Raw genomic sequence first — 14,051 nt, forward strand, 5'->3', positions numbered from 1 at the left:
CATTTTTTAGTTATTGATTCCACCCCCCCTCATGTATCAATGGACATTCTTTCTGGTACTTTTGTTGCACTAATTTAATTGTAAATTTCCTTCTTATTCTCTTTTTTAACCCTTTTGATGGCAGTAACTAATTCTGCTTTATCACAGTATATTGCTTTCCCTTCCACTCTTCCATTTCCTGTACAGGGGTTTTTACCCTAAAATCTTAGATCCCTCCTAAAATCTAGTCCCCTTCTACTACTGCAATCAATTTTTGTACTTCAGGATGTAAGACAGCTACTAAATGCCGAGGTTTCGGAAGAAACATCCCTTATGGGCAGGTTATTCCATCAGTATCCACTTCAGAATCTCTTGCACCTTCCTCTGAAGTACTGGTCTTGGCTGCTGTTATAGATGTGATGCTGGATTAGATAGACAATTATGTAGCCATTCCTATGTTCATATGTCCTAGAGGTGTTAAAGTCTATAGCAGATGCCTGCTGTAGTTTCTCTTATGTTTTCCATTCCTTGTACCTTCCTCCTCTCCCTGCGCCCCGAGTATTTCACTGCCACTCTCTTCATGAACAAACTATTTTGTTAGGGGCATACATTTTGGATATAGCAGGCCAAATTGTGAAGCATCATTCAAATCAGATTCCTGATGGAGTTTTGCCCGAGTAAGGATGGCAAATTCTGGTGCAGTTTGCAAGAGAAACAAGCAGTGGTAGCAGGAGCTGACCTGGGTGTTTGCCCGAGGGAGCAGGAACCAGGCTGGCAGAAAAGAGAGCATCAGAATATGGACCCTGAACTTCAGAAAAGCAGATTTTGATTCCCTCAGGGAACTGATGGGCAGGATCCCCTGGGAGGCTAAGATGAGGAGGAAAGGAGTCCAGGAGAGCGGGCTGTATTTTAAAGACGCTTTATTGAGGGCGCAGGAACAAACCATTCCAATATGCAGAAAAAATAGCAAATATGGCAGGCGACCAGCTTGGCTTAACAGAGAAATCAGTGAGCTTAAACACAAAAAGGAAGCTTACAAGTGGAAACTTGGACAGATGACCAGGGCCGTCCTTAGGCATATGCAGCATACGCAATGGCGTAGGGCACCATGAAATGTGGGGCACGAAATTGCCCCACATTTCATGGTGCCCTAGGCAGCTGCATGCTGCATACGTGGCAGCACCAGCCCCGGCGACCAGCCCTATCCCTTGGCCAGCCCCCCCTCCCCTGCAAGGGGCAGGGCCATCGCTAGTGGTGTGTGGGGCCCCAGACAACTCTCTCTGCCCTGCCTCTTACCCTTCCCCCCGCCCTGCCCCCAGCCCACCCCCATTCTACCTCTTCCCCCAGCGACCCCGCACTCACCGGCAGCGGTGGGAAGTGGAGCAACCTGGCCCCAGCCCACTCTACTCCGCCAGCTCCCAGCCGCGGCGCTCCGCTTCCCGCTGCCAGTGAGTCCGGGGAAAGGATCGCCCTCTGCACTCACCAGTGGTGGGAAGCGGAGAGACGTGGCCCCAGCCCACCCCGCTTCCTTTGCCCCAGCCCCAGCCATGTCGCTCAGGTTGGGGAAAGGACCACCCCCGGCTCTCACCGGCGGCAGGAAGCGGAGCGCCGTGGCTGGGAGCTGGCGGACTAGAGCGGGCTGGGGCCGGGCTGCTCCGCTTCCCGCTGCTGCCAGTGAGTGGGGGATCCCTTCCCCCAAACCCCCTCCCCCAAGCGACATGGCTCAGGCCGGGACGAGAGAAGCAGAGTGGGCTGCTCCCAGCCCCCCACTAATCTCCCAGGCCACTCTGGGCCTATGGGGCCCCCAAAAGTGGCCCCTCACAGCTCCTGCCTCCCAGACCCGGGGGAGGGAGGGAGACCTGGGGCTGCGTAGGGCACCCAAATGGCTAGGGATGGCCATGCAGATGACTAGGGAGGAGTATAAAAATATTGCTCGAGCATGGAGGGGTGTAATCAGGAAGGCCAAAGCACAATTGGAGTTGCAGCTAGCAAGGGATGTGAGGGTAACAAGAAGGGTTTCTACAGGTATATTAGCAACAAGAAGAAGGTCAGGGAAAGTGTGGGTCCCTTACTGAATGGGAGAGGCAACCTAGTGACAGATTATGTGGAAAAAGCTGAAGTACTCAATGCTTTTTTTGCCTTGGTCTTCACAGACAAGGTCAGCTCCCAGACTGCTGCACTGGGCAGCACAATATGGGGAGGAGGTGGGCAGCCCTCAGCGGTGAAAGAAAAGGTTAAGGACTATTTAGAAAAGCTGGACATGCACAAGTCCATGGGGCCAAGTGCAATGCATCTGAGGGTGCTGAGGGAGTTGGCTGATGTGATTGCAGAGCCATTGGCCATTATCTTTGAAAACTTGTGGTGATCAGGGGAGCTCCCGGATGATTGGAAAAAGGCAAATATAGTGCCCATCTTTTAAAAAGGGAAGAAGGAGAATCCGGGGAACTACAGACCGGTCAGCCTCACCTCAGTTCCCAGAAAAATGATGCAGCAGGTCCTCAAGGAATTTGGAGCATTTGGAGGAGGGGAAGGTGATCAGGAACAGTCAACATGGATTCACCATGGGCAAGTCATGCCTGACCAACCTGATTGCCTTCTATGATGAGATAACTGGCTCTGTGGATATGGAGAAAGCGGTGGACGTGAAATACCTTGACTTTAGCCAAGCTTTTGATACAGTCTCTCACAGTATTTTTGCCAACAAGACAAAGAAGTATGGATTGGATGGATGGACTATAAGGTAGATAGAAAGCTGGCTGGATCAGTGGTGAGCAACCTGCGGCCCATCAGGGTAATGCGCTGGCGGGCTGCGAGACAGTTTGTTTACATTGGCCATCTGCAAGCACGGCTGCCCGCAGCTCCCAGTGGCCACGATTCATCGTTCCCGGCCAATGGGAGCTACAGGAAGCAGTGCAGGCCGCAGGCTGGCCACCGCTTCCTGCAGCTCCCATTGGCCAGGAATGGCGAACTGCGACCACGCTCGCGGATGGTCAATGTAAACAAACTGTCTCACGGCCCGCCAGTGGATTACCTTGACAGGCTGCATGCGGTCTGTAGGCCACAAGTTGCCCACCACTGGGCTAGATTGTCAGGCTCAGTGGATAGCGATCAACAGCTCAATGTCTAGTTGGCAGACAGTATCAAGCGGAGTGCCCTTGGGGTCAGTCCTAGGGCCGGTTTTGTTCAACATCTTCATTAATGATCTGGATGATGGGATGGATAGCACCCTCAGCAAGTTTGTGGATGACACTAAACTGGGGGGAGAGATAGATATGCTGGAGGGTAGGGATAGAGTCCATAGTGACCTAGACAAATTGGAGGATTGGGCCAAAATAAATCTGATGAGGTTCAACAAGGACAAGTGCAGAGTCCTGCACTTAGGACAGAAGAATCCCATGCACTGCTACAGGCTGGGGACCAACTGGCTAAACAGCAGTTCTGCAGAAAAGGACCTGGAGATTACAGTGGACGAGAAGCTGGATATGAGTCAGCAGTGTGCCCTTGTTGCCAAGAAGGCCAAGGGCATATTGGGCTACATTAATAAGAGCATTGCCAGCAGATCGAGGGAAATGATTATTCCCCTCTATTCGGCACTGGTGAGGATACATCTGGAGTATTGAGTCCAGTTTTGGGGCCCCCACTACAGAAAGGATGTGGACAAATTGGAGAGAGTCCAGCAGAGGGCAACGAAAATTATTAGGGGGCTGTGGCACATAACTTATGAGGAGAGGCTGAGGGAACTGGGCTTATTTAGTCTGCAGAAGAGAAGAGTGAGGAGGGATTTGATAGCAGCTTTCAACTACCTGAAGTGAGGTTCCAAAGAGGATGGAGCAAGGCCATTCTCAGTGGTGGCAGATGACAGAACAAGGAGTAATGGTCTTAAGTTGCAGTGGGGGAGGTCTAGGTTGGATATTAGGAAAAACTATTTCACTAGGAGGGTAGTGAAGCATTGGAATGGGTTACCTAGGGAGGTGGTGGAATCTCCATCCTTAGAAGTTTTTAAGACCCGGCTTGACAAAGCCCTGGCTGGGGTGATTTAGTTGAGGTTGGTCCTGTTTTAAGCAGGGGGTTGGACTAGATGACCTCCTGAGACCTCTTCTAACCCTAATCTTCTATGATTCTATGAGAAGAAGGCAGGAAAAGTGGGAATAAGAATCGGGAGGAACATAGCAGAACCTATTTGCTGGTCAGTTTGCAATATGTCTGTACTGCTTTACACCAAGTACCTCTGTAGAGAGGCAGAGAGCGAGAAGAACTGTGCAGAGGGCTAGGAACCAAGAGTTCTAATCCTAATTGTGCCCCTGATTCCATCCATATTCCTGGCAAATTACTTAATCCCTCTATGTCTCAGTTTCCCCATCTAAATAGTGCGAATAATGGTATTGACTCCTGCTTCCAGGTCCATTGTGAGCCTTCATCTATTAATGTTTGTGAAGTGCTATGCAGATGCATGCTCAGAACTATTTTCCTGACAGGACAGGTACCGTTTTCTGGGCTCTGTATGTACAAGTATTTTATACAGTCCAGGGATAGTTTTACTTTGACACCTCCCTTCCATCTTTGTTAGCGGCAATATTGTTGGGCGTGGGCAGGGAAGGGAGGGCATTAATTGCTTGGGGTATTGCCAACATGAGCAAGAGAGGGAGCTCCACTGGATCATACCAGCCAAGTCATTGCTATCCTTACGCCCAGCAAGCTTTCCACTGGGTATACAGAGAGGTCCAGCCCTAGATGATAGGACAGGTATAGAAGGGGGTTATCACTCTCCCCCAGTGAATGCTCTGCAAGGCCCCCTGATGCTTCTTGGCAAAACCTTCCAGGGGTTAAAAGGAAAGAGAGGGAAAGGGGCAAGAGACAAAGGGAGGAATAAAGTCAAAAAATGTGCCATGAAGCTTCTTGCAGCGAAATGCGGAGAAAGTCATTTCCAACTTCTTTCATCTCGGAGATGAAGCCACTAAATTAAAGGGCAGCATAGAACACAAGGGCTTTTAATCTGTCTCATCTCCTTCATAATAACTGCAAATTTTCCCTGGGCTCCTGGGAGTGAGCCTCTTTCCTCTGTCTTTGCCTTATCTCCCCCCTCCATATTTCACAGACGGCTCGGCTCCCCTCACTCCACTGCCCCCGGCCTAGTCTCTGCAAGGCCTGTGGGAGCCGCCAGCTCCCAGGGCCTCATTGTTCCCGGCTTGGGAGGAAGCTCAGAGAGGGAATTGAAGGCAAGTCAAAGGGAAACGGCATCATCGCTGCTTCATTAATGGGAGCCTTTCAGCGGCAAACATATCAGAGCGAGGTCTTTTCAGAGGCAGTAATTAGCAATTTGGAGCCTTCCCCCCTCAGGAGATGCAGCTGCGATCTAACAAGTGGGAGCAGCGCTCGCCTCCTTTTACGCTTCATATTTATTGTTTTTCATTTTCTCCATCTTCCTCCCATTGTCCAGCCTCCTCCTCGCTACCAGATAAGGGCTCTTTATTAATCGCTCTCTTTTAATTCTTCATTAATGATAATAACTTTCTCTGCCACGCGGAGAGGAGTTAATCTTTCTTGGGTATTGAGAAGGACAGGGTTGAAAGGGAGAAGGAGTGAAGGAGTGCACAGTGGACGAGGCAACTCTGTAGCTTTTCCCTTCTGAAAGGGAGGCTTTTTCCTTCTTGGAGGAGTTTCTGAAGACTTGGGTTGCTGAGTTGCGAATGGCTTGTTGGAAAGGCCCAGACCATTGATCTGGCCATCTTACAGGAATCTGGTGGCATGCGTCAGCCTGTGCTGTACCCTGGCTTTGCAATGTGGTCCTTACAGGAAAAGGTAACATTGGGTGCAAAGAGAGAGACTTTTAAAGATGGCATCCACAGAATGCCTTGATTTGTCTAACTGACAGCAGGGCTAGGCCCCTCTAGCTGGCACCGGTGGCTTGGGCTGGGTCCCCAGCTAGAGCTGTGACAGAGAAGCTGCCCTTTTACCCTAGAGATTTATTACATGGGAAAAAATATACATACTTGGGCACCTAGACTGAACCCCTCCCCCCAGAGCAGAAGTATCCTAACTCATACATTTTACTGGAACATGCGCCCTTGAACCAGACAACCCTGGATTCTGCCCCTGGATTGGATCTAACTGGCTCCTGCCCTCTAGGCCAGGCTGTATCCTGTGCTCCATTCCCCGCCCCACTGTATTAGATGGGACTCTAGTGATCCTTGCCACCATCTTTCCCCAACACAATGTACTAGACTGGTTCTAACCCCTTTGCATGAGACTGAACTAGATCCTGGACCAGCTGCAAGCCCCTCCCCCTCCAACATATCCTGCTCGCGCTCTGTTCCTCCTTATCCAGCCTTTGCTGATTGGCAGGTAGTGGGGTGATGAGGCGGCTTTGGCAGTTTACAGGAAGACTGTGCCTGCATATCCCCAACCTCCCCTGCACCACAGCCAGGGGAGCAAATGGGACATGTTTGTTTGGTGCCACCACTGCTAAGCCCCTTGTAGGCATCACAGAGCTCCAAGGCAAGGAAGAAGCGGCAGCATAGAGCTGCTGGGAGGGGCGGGGGAAGCGGCTTGACAATCCCCTTCGAATTATAAACATATCCTCTTTAAGTACATTTCTAAGGATAACATTTGTATTACGGTGTCCTGTGGCTGCTGATAGGGCCCTGCTTATCGCCTCGGTCTCTCTTCCTTTCTCTGGGCCCTGCTGGGAAAGGTCCCTATCTGGAGCCGAGCTGGCAATCCTCTGCCATGCAATTGTTTCAGTCTGGGGGAAAAATTAATTTCTGCCTATCGTTAATTGAGAGAATTGTGTGGAGAGTGGGGGGGGGGAGGTTGGAAGGAGGGGGATAGAGTGGGGAGAGATCTTGTTATTAACAGTGTCCCTTTCATAACCAAATACCCTGATTTCCATCAGCAGCATGAGAGGCTCATTACAGCAGGAAGGTGATTAGAGAACTTGGAAGAGCTATCAGGCTGAGCAGGAGAGTGACAGGGAATTTGGGAGGGACTCCCAGCAGAAAAGCTGCCACACCAACTATTCACGCTCACCCTCGCATCAGTGTCCCCCTGGCTCTTCCCTCTGCACCAGCTGCCCACAGTCTCAGTGGAGATGAGCTGGGAAGGCCTGGGAAGAAGCAGCTGGGAGATCTGCAGAAATGGGAGGCTGAAAGAATCCATCCCCTCTGACTGAGGAGCTTATCTGTTCATTGCTGGTAGACCAGGAGAGGGTTGAAGGCTCCAGGGCAGGAGTGGGCAAACTACAGCCTGCAGGCCTCTTCTGGCCCATCAGACGGTTTTATCTGGCCCTTGAGCTCCCACCATGGAGCGAGGTCGGGGGCTTGCCCCACTCTGGCACTCCAGCCGGAGAGCAGGGGCTTGCCCCGCTCCGCCCACCTGGTGCTCCCCAGCCCCCAACTCACAATTCCACCATCTTCCGGCACACGCAGAGCCACACTGTGCAGGCGCCACTTCACCGCACTGTTTCCGGGATTGGAACCCCTATGCGGCAGGCAGTGCCCAATCCCCTCCCGGTCTCCTATGGCCCCACCCTCAAGAGCTTCAAAACCGCCAAGGGGCCACACCTGTCACAGCTAGGGTGACTCCACCCGTGGCGGTGCCTGGTACGGCCCCCTTGGCATCACTGCCGGCAGGGCCCCTAAGGGTCCCCAGTACCGCTCTTGTAGAGCTCCACCCCACCCCCCACCTCGGTAACATCCCTTATATAGCCCCCCATGCTACACTCCATAGAGTTCCTCTCCCCCACTGGGCATTCATGGCCCGCCATACAATTTCCATACCCAGATGCAGCCCTCAGGTCAAAAAGTTTGCCCACCCCTGCTCCACGGGAATAGCAGATGTGTGCAAGATGGGACAGGAGTCTGCCCTTGCTTTGCTGGGAGCCCCAGGGAGGGCTAGAGTCCACAGGGAAGAGCAGTGTGTGTATGTATGATAGAGCAAAAGTCTTCACCAGCATTGCTAGAAGTCCTGGAGGGAGTGGGCTGCTTAGGAATGTGCTGGTCAGGAAATCACATGGTTCCATCCCAGGTGCCTCACAAATGGTCCAAGAGGGGGTTGCCTGGTTTGCACGTACCTTAAACCAGTCAGCCCCATTCCCTCCCCATCTCTGACTCAGGGCATGTCTTCACTGACAACGTTCAAGTGCTGCACTTTAACGTGGCTTTAACGGCAGTGCTTTAACGTGGCTTGTGTAGTCTCTCTCAGCTGCTCTCCCGGCGCTCTAAAAGAACACCTCCAGTGGCTCCCAGTGCTGGTGCACTGTCTATACTGGTGCGTTACAGCGCTGAAACTTGCAGCGCTCAGGGGTGTGTTTTTTCACACCCCTGAGCGAGAAAGTTGCAGCGCTGTAAAGTGCCAGTGTAGATGAGCCCTCAGTCAGCGCCCACACCCTCCTGGCCTCTGAAAGAGATCCGTTCTCCAGCTCTCCATCCTACTAATATCTAACCCTGGCCAGGCTTTGCCAGTAGAACTGAGGGCAAATGGGACCTACAGGGATGTGAACCCCTTCAAAGCCTTTCAGCTGATGGCCACAAATGGCACTCAACAGCCACACCAGGGGCTTCCCCCCATCTGTCTGAGTCTCTCATACACGGCCATGCAGAGCTTTTCCAGCAGGCTGCCCCCTCAGCAGTTATTTAAAAATACATATTCTCCACTCGGTCATAGGAACTAAATAAAAGTACAGGGAGAACACACGATGCTCTGCTCTGCTCCAGCTGAGAGCTCTGGGGGAGACACCCTATCCCATGTCCTTCCCACCACAGAATCTTTCAAATCATGGAGTGGGATGAGAAGAAACCACAGGCTGCCTGCTCTCTCCATAAGAATATGTCGGCCTTGTGTGATTAGCCACTCCAGTTTCTGCTCCATCCTGTACCTCTCTTTACTATGAAATACATAGCTCTCTTCCACAAGATTCCCAAACACACACACACACAGCTGAGAGGTACCTGATCTCCGTCAACCCCTATCTCTGAGACACTCAGACCTCCATGTATTCTCCTTCCTCATGAGACATCTGAGATACCACATGTTTCTACACCAAACCTCTAGCCGTCAGGCACTGACTTCCCCCACATGAGATACTCAGCCCACACCTACTCCTTCTCTGACAAGGAGCTAGAAAATCCCCTTGATTCCTGCCACTGCAAGAAATACCTTTATTTCCTTTCAGAAAGGGAGCTCCCTTGGAAATTCAGCCAATGCACATATAAATTACAATAACAGTGATGGGAAATAAAAAGAGCAGTTGAGCTTCCCACACGCAGCATATAGATAATACAAGAAAGCATTGCCACTTTTATTGCATTTAATTTTTTTTTCTAAATTTGGTGGCTTTTCAGTCCAGTTCCCAGTAGATCGGAACGTAGTAATTACAACACCTGACTGGACCAGTATTCCATCTAGTCAACTACTCTAGTCTCTAGCAGTGGCCAGTACCTGATGCTAATGAATAATTATGGAGTAACTTCCCCATAAGGGAAGTTTCTGCCTAACTCCATCAGTGTCCACATCTCACACACAAAACCCTAGTACAATTGCCACTAATTGCCCCCCTTGTTTATTTTATTTATTTAGATGTATAAGAAGTAGTGAAAGGTACCTTTCATATTCCAGTTGCCCCCACAATTATTTAAAAACAATCAATATAAATAGAAAAAACAGAAGCAATCCCACAAAATATAGCAATAACTACAGAAACCACCCAGTATAGACACAATAGTAAGAACCACTCCCCTCCCTAAATGTCAGTCCTCAAGTAACATCATCACCATCACGGCAAATTCCAAAGGGACATAACCTCCTTGCACATCAAGCACCACCTGGATCGATCTCTAGCTAGGTCTTTAAAGCAGTCGGGGTGGATATTCAGTTTATGTCCATCATCAGTACTCATGACACCAAAGTGCCAAGAAATCTATATGGGTCAACTTCAGTGCTTGGTATTAAATGAGGATATTGATATAATAGGCATCACAGAAACTTGATGGAATTATGATAATCAATGGGACATGGTAGTACCAGGGTACAAAATATATAGGAATGACAGAATAGGTCACGCTGGTGCAGGAGTGGCACTATAATATCTGAAAGAAAGCATAAAATCAAATATAGTAAAAATCTTGAATGAATCAAACAGTGCCATAGAATTTCAGTGGACAGAAATTCCACATTTGAATAATAAGAGTATAGCAGTAGGAATATATTGCTGACCAGGATGGTGGCAGTGATTGTGAAATGCTCAGGGAGATTAGAGAGGCTACAAAAAACAGAAACCCCAATAATAACTTCAACAATCTCCATATTGACTGGGGACATGCCATCTCAGGACAGGATGCAGAGACAAAATTTCTTGGAGCAGCTAGCCCTGGAACCCGCAAGGAGAGGGGCAATTCTTGATTTAGTCCTAAATGGCGCATAGAATCTGGTCCAAAAAGGTCCACTGCTGAATCACTCAGTAATAATAACCATAATGTAATTAAAATCACATCCTTGTAGGAGAGAAAATACCAAAGAAACCCATCAAAAAGGGGAACTACACAAAAATGAGGAGGCTAGTTAAATGGAAATAAAAAGGCACAATCACAATAGTGAAATACCTGCAAGCTGCATGGAAACTTTTAAAAACCACCATAATACAGGCTCAAACTATATGTATAATCCAAATAAAAGAAATAGTAATAAGTCCAAAAACACCACCATGGCTAAACTAGGGTTGCCAAGCATCCGGTTTTGGACCAGAACCCCGGGTCGAAAAGGGACCCTGGCAGCTCTGGTCATAGGGTTGCCAACTTTCTAACTGCACAAAACTGAACACCCTTGCCCCACCCCTTCGCAGAGGCTCCACCCCCACACTACGCCACTGACTGGACTTTTAACGGTGTGGTTGGCTGTGCTGACCAGAGCCACTAGGGTCCTTTTTTGACCAGGTGTTCTGGTCGAAAATCAGATGCCTGGCAACCCTATCCGATCAGCACTGCTGACCAGGCCGTTAAAAGTCCGTCTGGTGGCGCAGTGAGACTAAAGGCAGGCTCCCTGCCTGCCGTGGCACCACGCAGCTCCTGGAAGTGGGTGGCATGTCCCTGCAGCCCCTAGGCTCAGGGGCGATCAGGGAAACTCCGCGTGCTGCTCCGGCCCCCAGTGCTGGCTCTACAGCTCCCATTGGCCAATGGGAGCTGCAGGGTTGGCGCCTGCAAGTGCGGGCAGCACACAGAGCCCCCTGGCCTCTCCGCCTAAGAGCCACAGAGACATGCCTGCCACTTCTGGGAGCAGCACGGAGCCAGTGCAGGCAGGGAGCCTGCCTTAGCCCCACTGTGCCGCCGACCAGGAGCCGCCTGAGATAAGTGCCGCCTGGTTGGTGCCCGAACCCTGAACCCCCTCCAGCAACCCAATCCCCTGCCTCAGGTCAGAACCCCCTCCCACACCCTAACTCCCTCCCAGACCTTGCATCCCCTCCCCCACCCGAACCCCTATCCCAGCCCTGAGCCCCCTCCCGCACCCAAACTCCCTCCCGGAGCCCGCACCCCACACCCTCTCCTGCACCCCAACCCTGAGCCCTCTCCTGCACCCCAACCCCTTGCCCCAGCCCTGAGCCCTCTTCCACACCCTAACTCCCTCCTGGACCCTGCACCCCAAACCTCCTCCCACAGGACCCAACCCCCTGACCCAGCTCTGAGTCCCCTTCCACACCCCAACTCCCTGCTCCAGCCTGGAACCCCCTCCTGCACCCTGAACCCCTCATTTCTGGCCCCACCCTGAAGATTGCACCCTAGCTGGAGCCCTCACCCCTTCCCGCACTCCAACCTTCTGCCCAATCCCAGTGAAAGCAAGGGAGGGTGAGGGAGAGCAAGTGACTGAGGGTCGGGGGTTGGAGCGAGTGGGGATAGGGCCTTGGGGAAGGGACAGGGCAAGGGTGTTAAGTTTTGGGCAATTAGAAAATTGGCAACCCTAGGCTAAACAACAGAGTAAAAGAGGCCGTTAGAGACAAACGACATCCTTTACAAATTGGATGTCAAATCCTGCTGAGAAAAATAGAAAGGAACATAAACTCTGGCAAGTCAAGTGTAAAAGCATAATTAGGCAGGCCAAAAAAGAATTTGAAGAGCAACTAGCAAAAGACACAAAAACTAACAGCAAATTTTTTTTTAAGTACACCAGAAACAGAAAGCCTGCCAAACAATCAGTGGGGCCACTGGACAATCAAGGTGCTAAAGGAGCACTCAAGGAAGACCAGGCCATTGGAGAGAAACTAAATGAATTCTTTACATCAGTCTTCACTGCAGAGGATGTAAGGGAGATTCCCACACCTGAGCCATTCTTTTTAGGTGACAAATCTGAGGAATTGTCCCAGATTGAGATGTCAATAGAGGAAGTTTTGGAACAAATTGATAAATTAAACCCTAATAAGTCACAAGGACCAGATGGTATTTACCCAAGAATTCTGAAGGAACTCAAATATGAAACTGCAGAACTACTGGCTGTGGTATGTAGCCTATCATTTTAATCAGCCTCTGAACCAGATGATGGGCAGATAGCTAATGTGATGCTGATTTTTTAAAAAGGCTCCAAAGGTGATCCTGACAATTACAGCCCAGTAAACCTAACTTCAGTACCAGGTAAATTGGATGAAACTATAGTAAAGTACAGAATTATCAGACATAGATAAACCCAGTATGTTGGGGAAAAGTTAACATGGCTTTTTGTAAAGGGAAATCATGCATAACCAATGCATTAGAATTCTCTGAGGGTGTCAACAAGCATGTGGACAAGGGTAATCCAGTGGAGGTATTATACTTGGACTTTCAGAAAGCCTTTAACAAGGTCTCATCAAAGACTCTTATGCAAAGTAAGCAGTCACGGGATAAGAGGGAAAGTCTCTCATGGATCAGTAACTGGTTAAAAGATAGGAAACCAAGGGTAGGAATAAATAGTCAGTTTTCACAATGGAGATGGGTAAACAGAGGAGTCTCCCAGGGGTCTATATTGGGCCCAGTCCTATTCAACATATTCATAAATGATCTGGAAAAAGGGGTAAACAATGAGGTGGCAAAATTTGCAGATGATACAAAATTACTCAAGATAATTAATCGCAAAGCTGACTGCAAAGAGTTACAAAGGGATCTCACAACAGTGAGTGACTGGTCAAGAAAATGGCAGAGGAAATTCAATGTTGATAAATGCAAAGTAATGCACATTGGAAAACATAACCCCAATTGTATATACAAAATGATGGGGTCTAAATTAGCAATCAAGAAAGAGATCTTGGAATCATTGTGAATATTTCTCTGAAAACATGTGCAGCAGCAATCAAAAGAACTAACAGAATGTTAGGCGCCATTAGGAAGGGATAGATTAAACAGAAAATATCATAATGCCTCTACATAAATCCCTGGTAAATCACCTTGACTACTGCATGAAATTTGGTTGCCCCATCTCAAAAATGATAAATTAGAATTGGAAAAAGTGCAGAGAAGGGCAACAAAAATGATTAGCTGTATGAAACAACTTCCATATGATGAGAGATTTAAAAAAAACTGGGATTGTTCATCTTGGAAGAGAGATGACTAAAGTCGATATAACAAAGGTCCATATAATCATTAATACTGTGAAGAAATGAATAAGGAAGTGTTATTTACCCCTTCACATAACATACAAACCAGAGGTCACCCAATGAAATTAACAGACATCAGTGTGAAAACAAAACATAAGGAAATACTTCTTCACACTACACACAGTCAACCCGTGAAACTCGTTGCCAGGGGATATTGGGAAGGCCAAAAGTATAACTGGATTAAAAAAAAATTAGATAAGAATTAGCCAAGTTGGTCAGGGATACAACCATGTTCTGAATTTCCATAAACCTCTGACTGCTAGAAGCTGGGACTGGGATGATAAATTGCCCTGTTCCTTTCACTCCCTCTGAAGCATCTGGCACTGGTCACAGGATACTGGGCTAGATGGGCCATTATTCTGAACCAGTATGGCCATTCTTATGTTCTTAAGTTTTTGGCAACCATGTGATCACCAGCTGTCTACTGGTATTCCTTGGTAAACACTCTTCAGGATTCATTGGTTTT

The sequence above is a fragment of the Mauremys reevesii genome, linkage group 4 (genome assembly GCF_016161935.1).
Source record: "Mauremys reevesii isolate NIE-2019 linkage group 4, ASM1616193v1, whole genome shotgun sequence".
NCBI lineage: Eukaryota > Metazoa > Chordata > Testudines > Geoemydidae > Mauremys > Mauremys reevesii.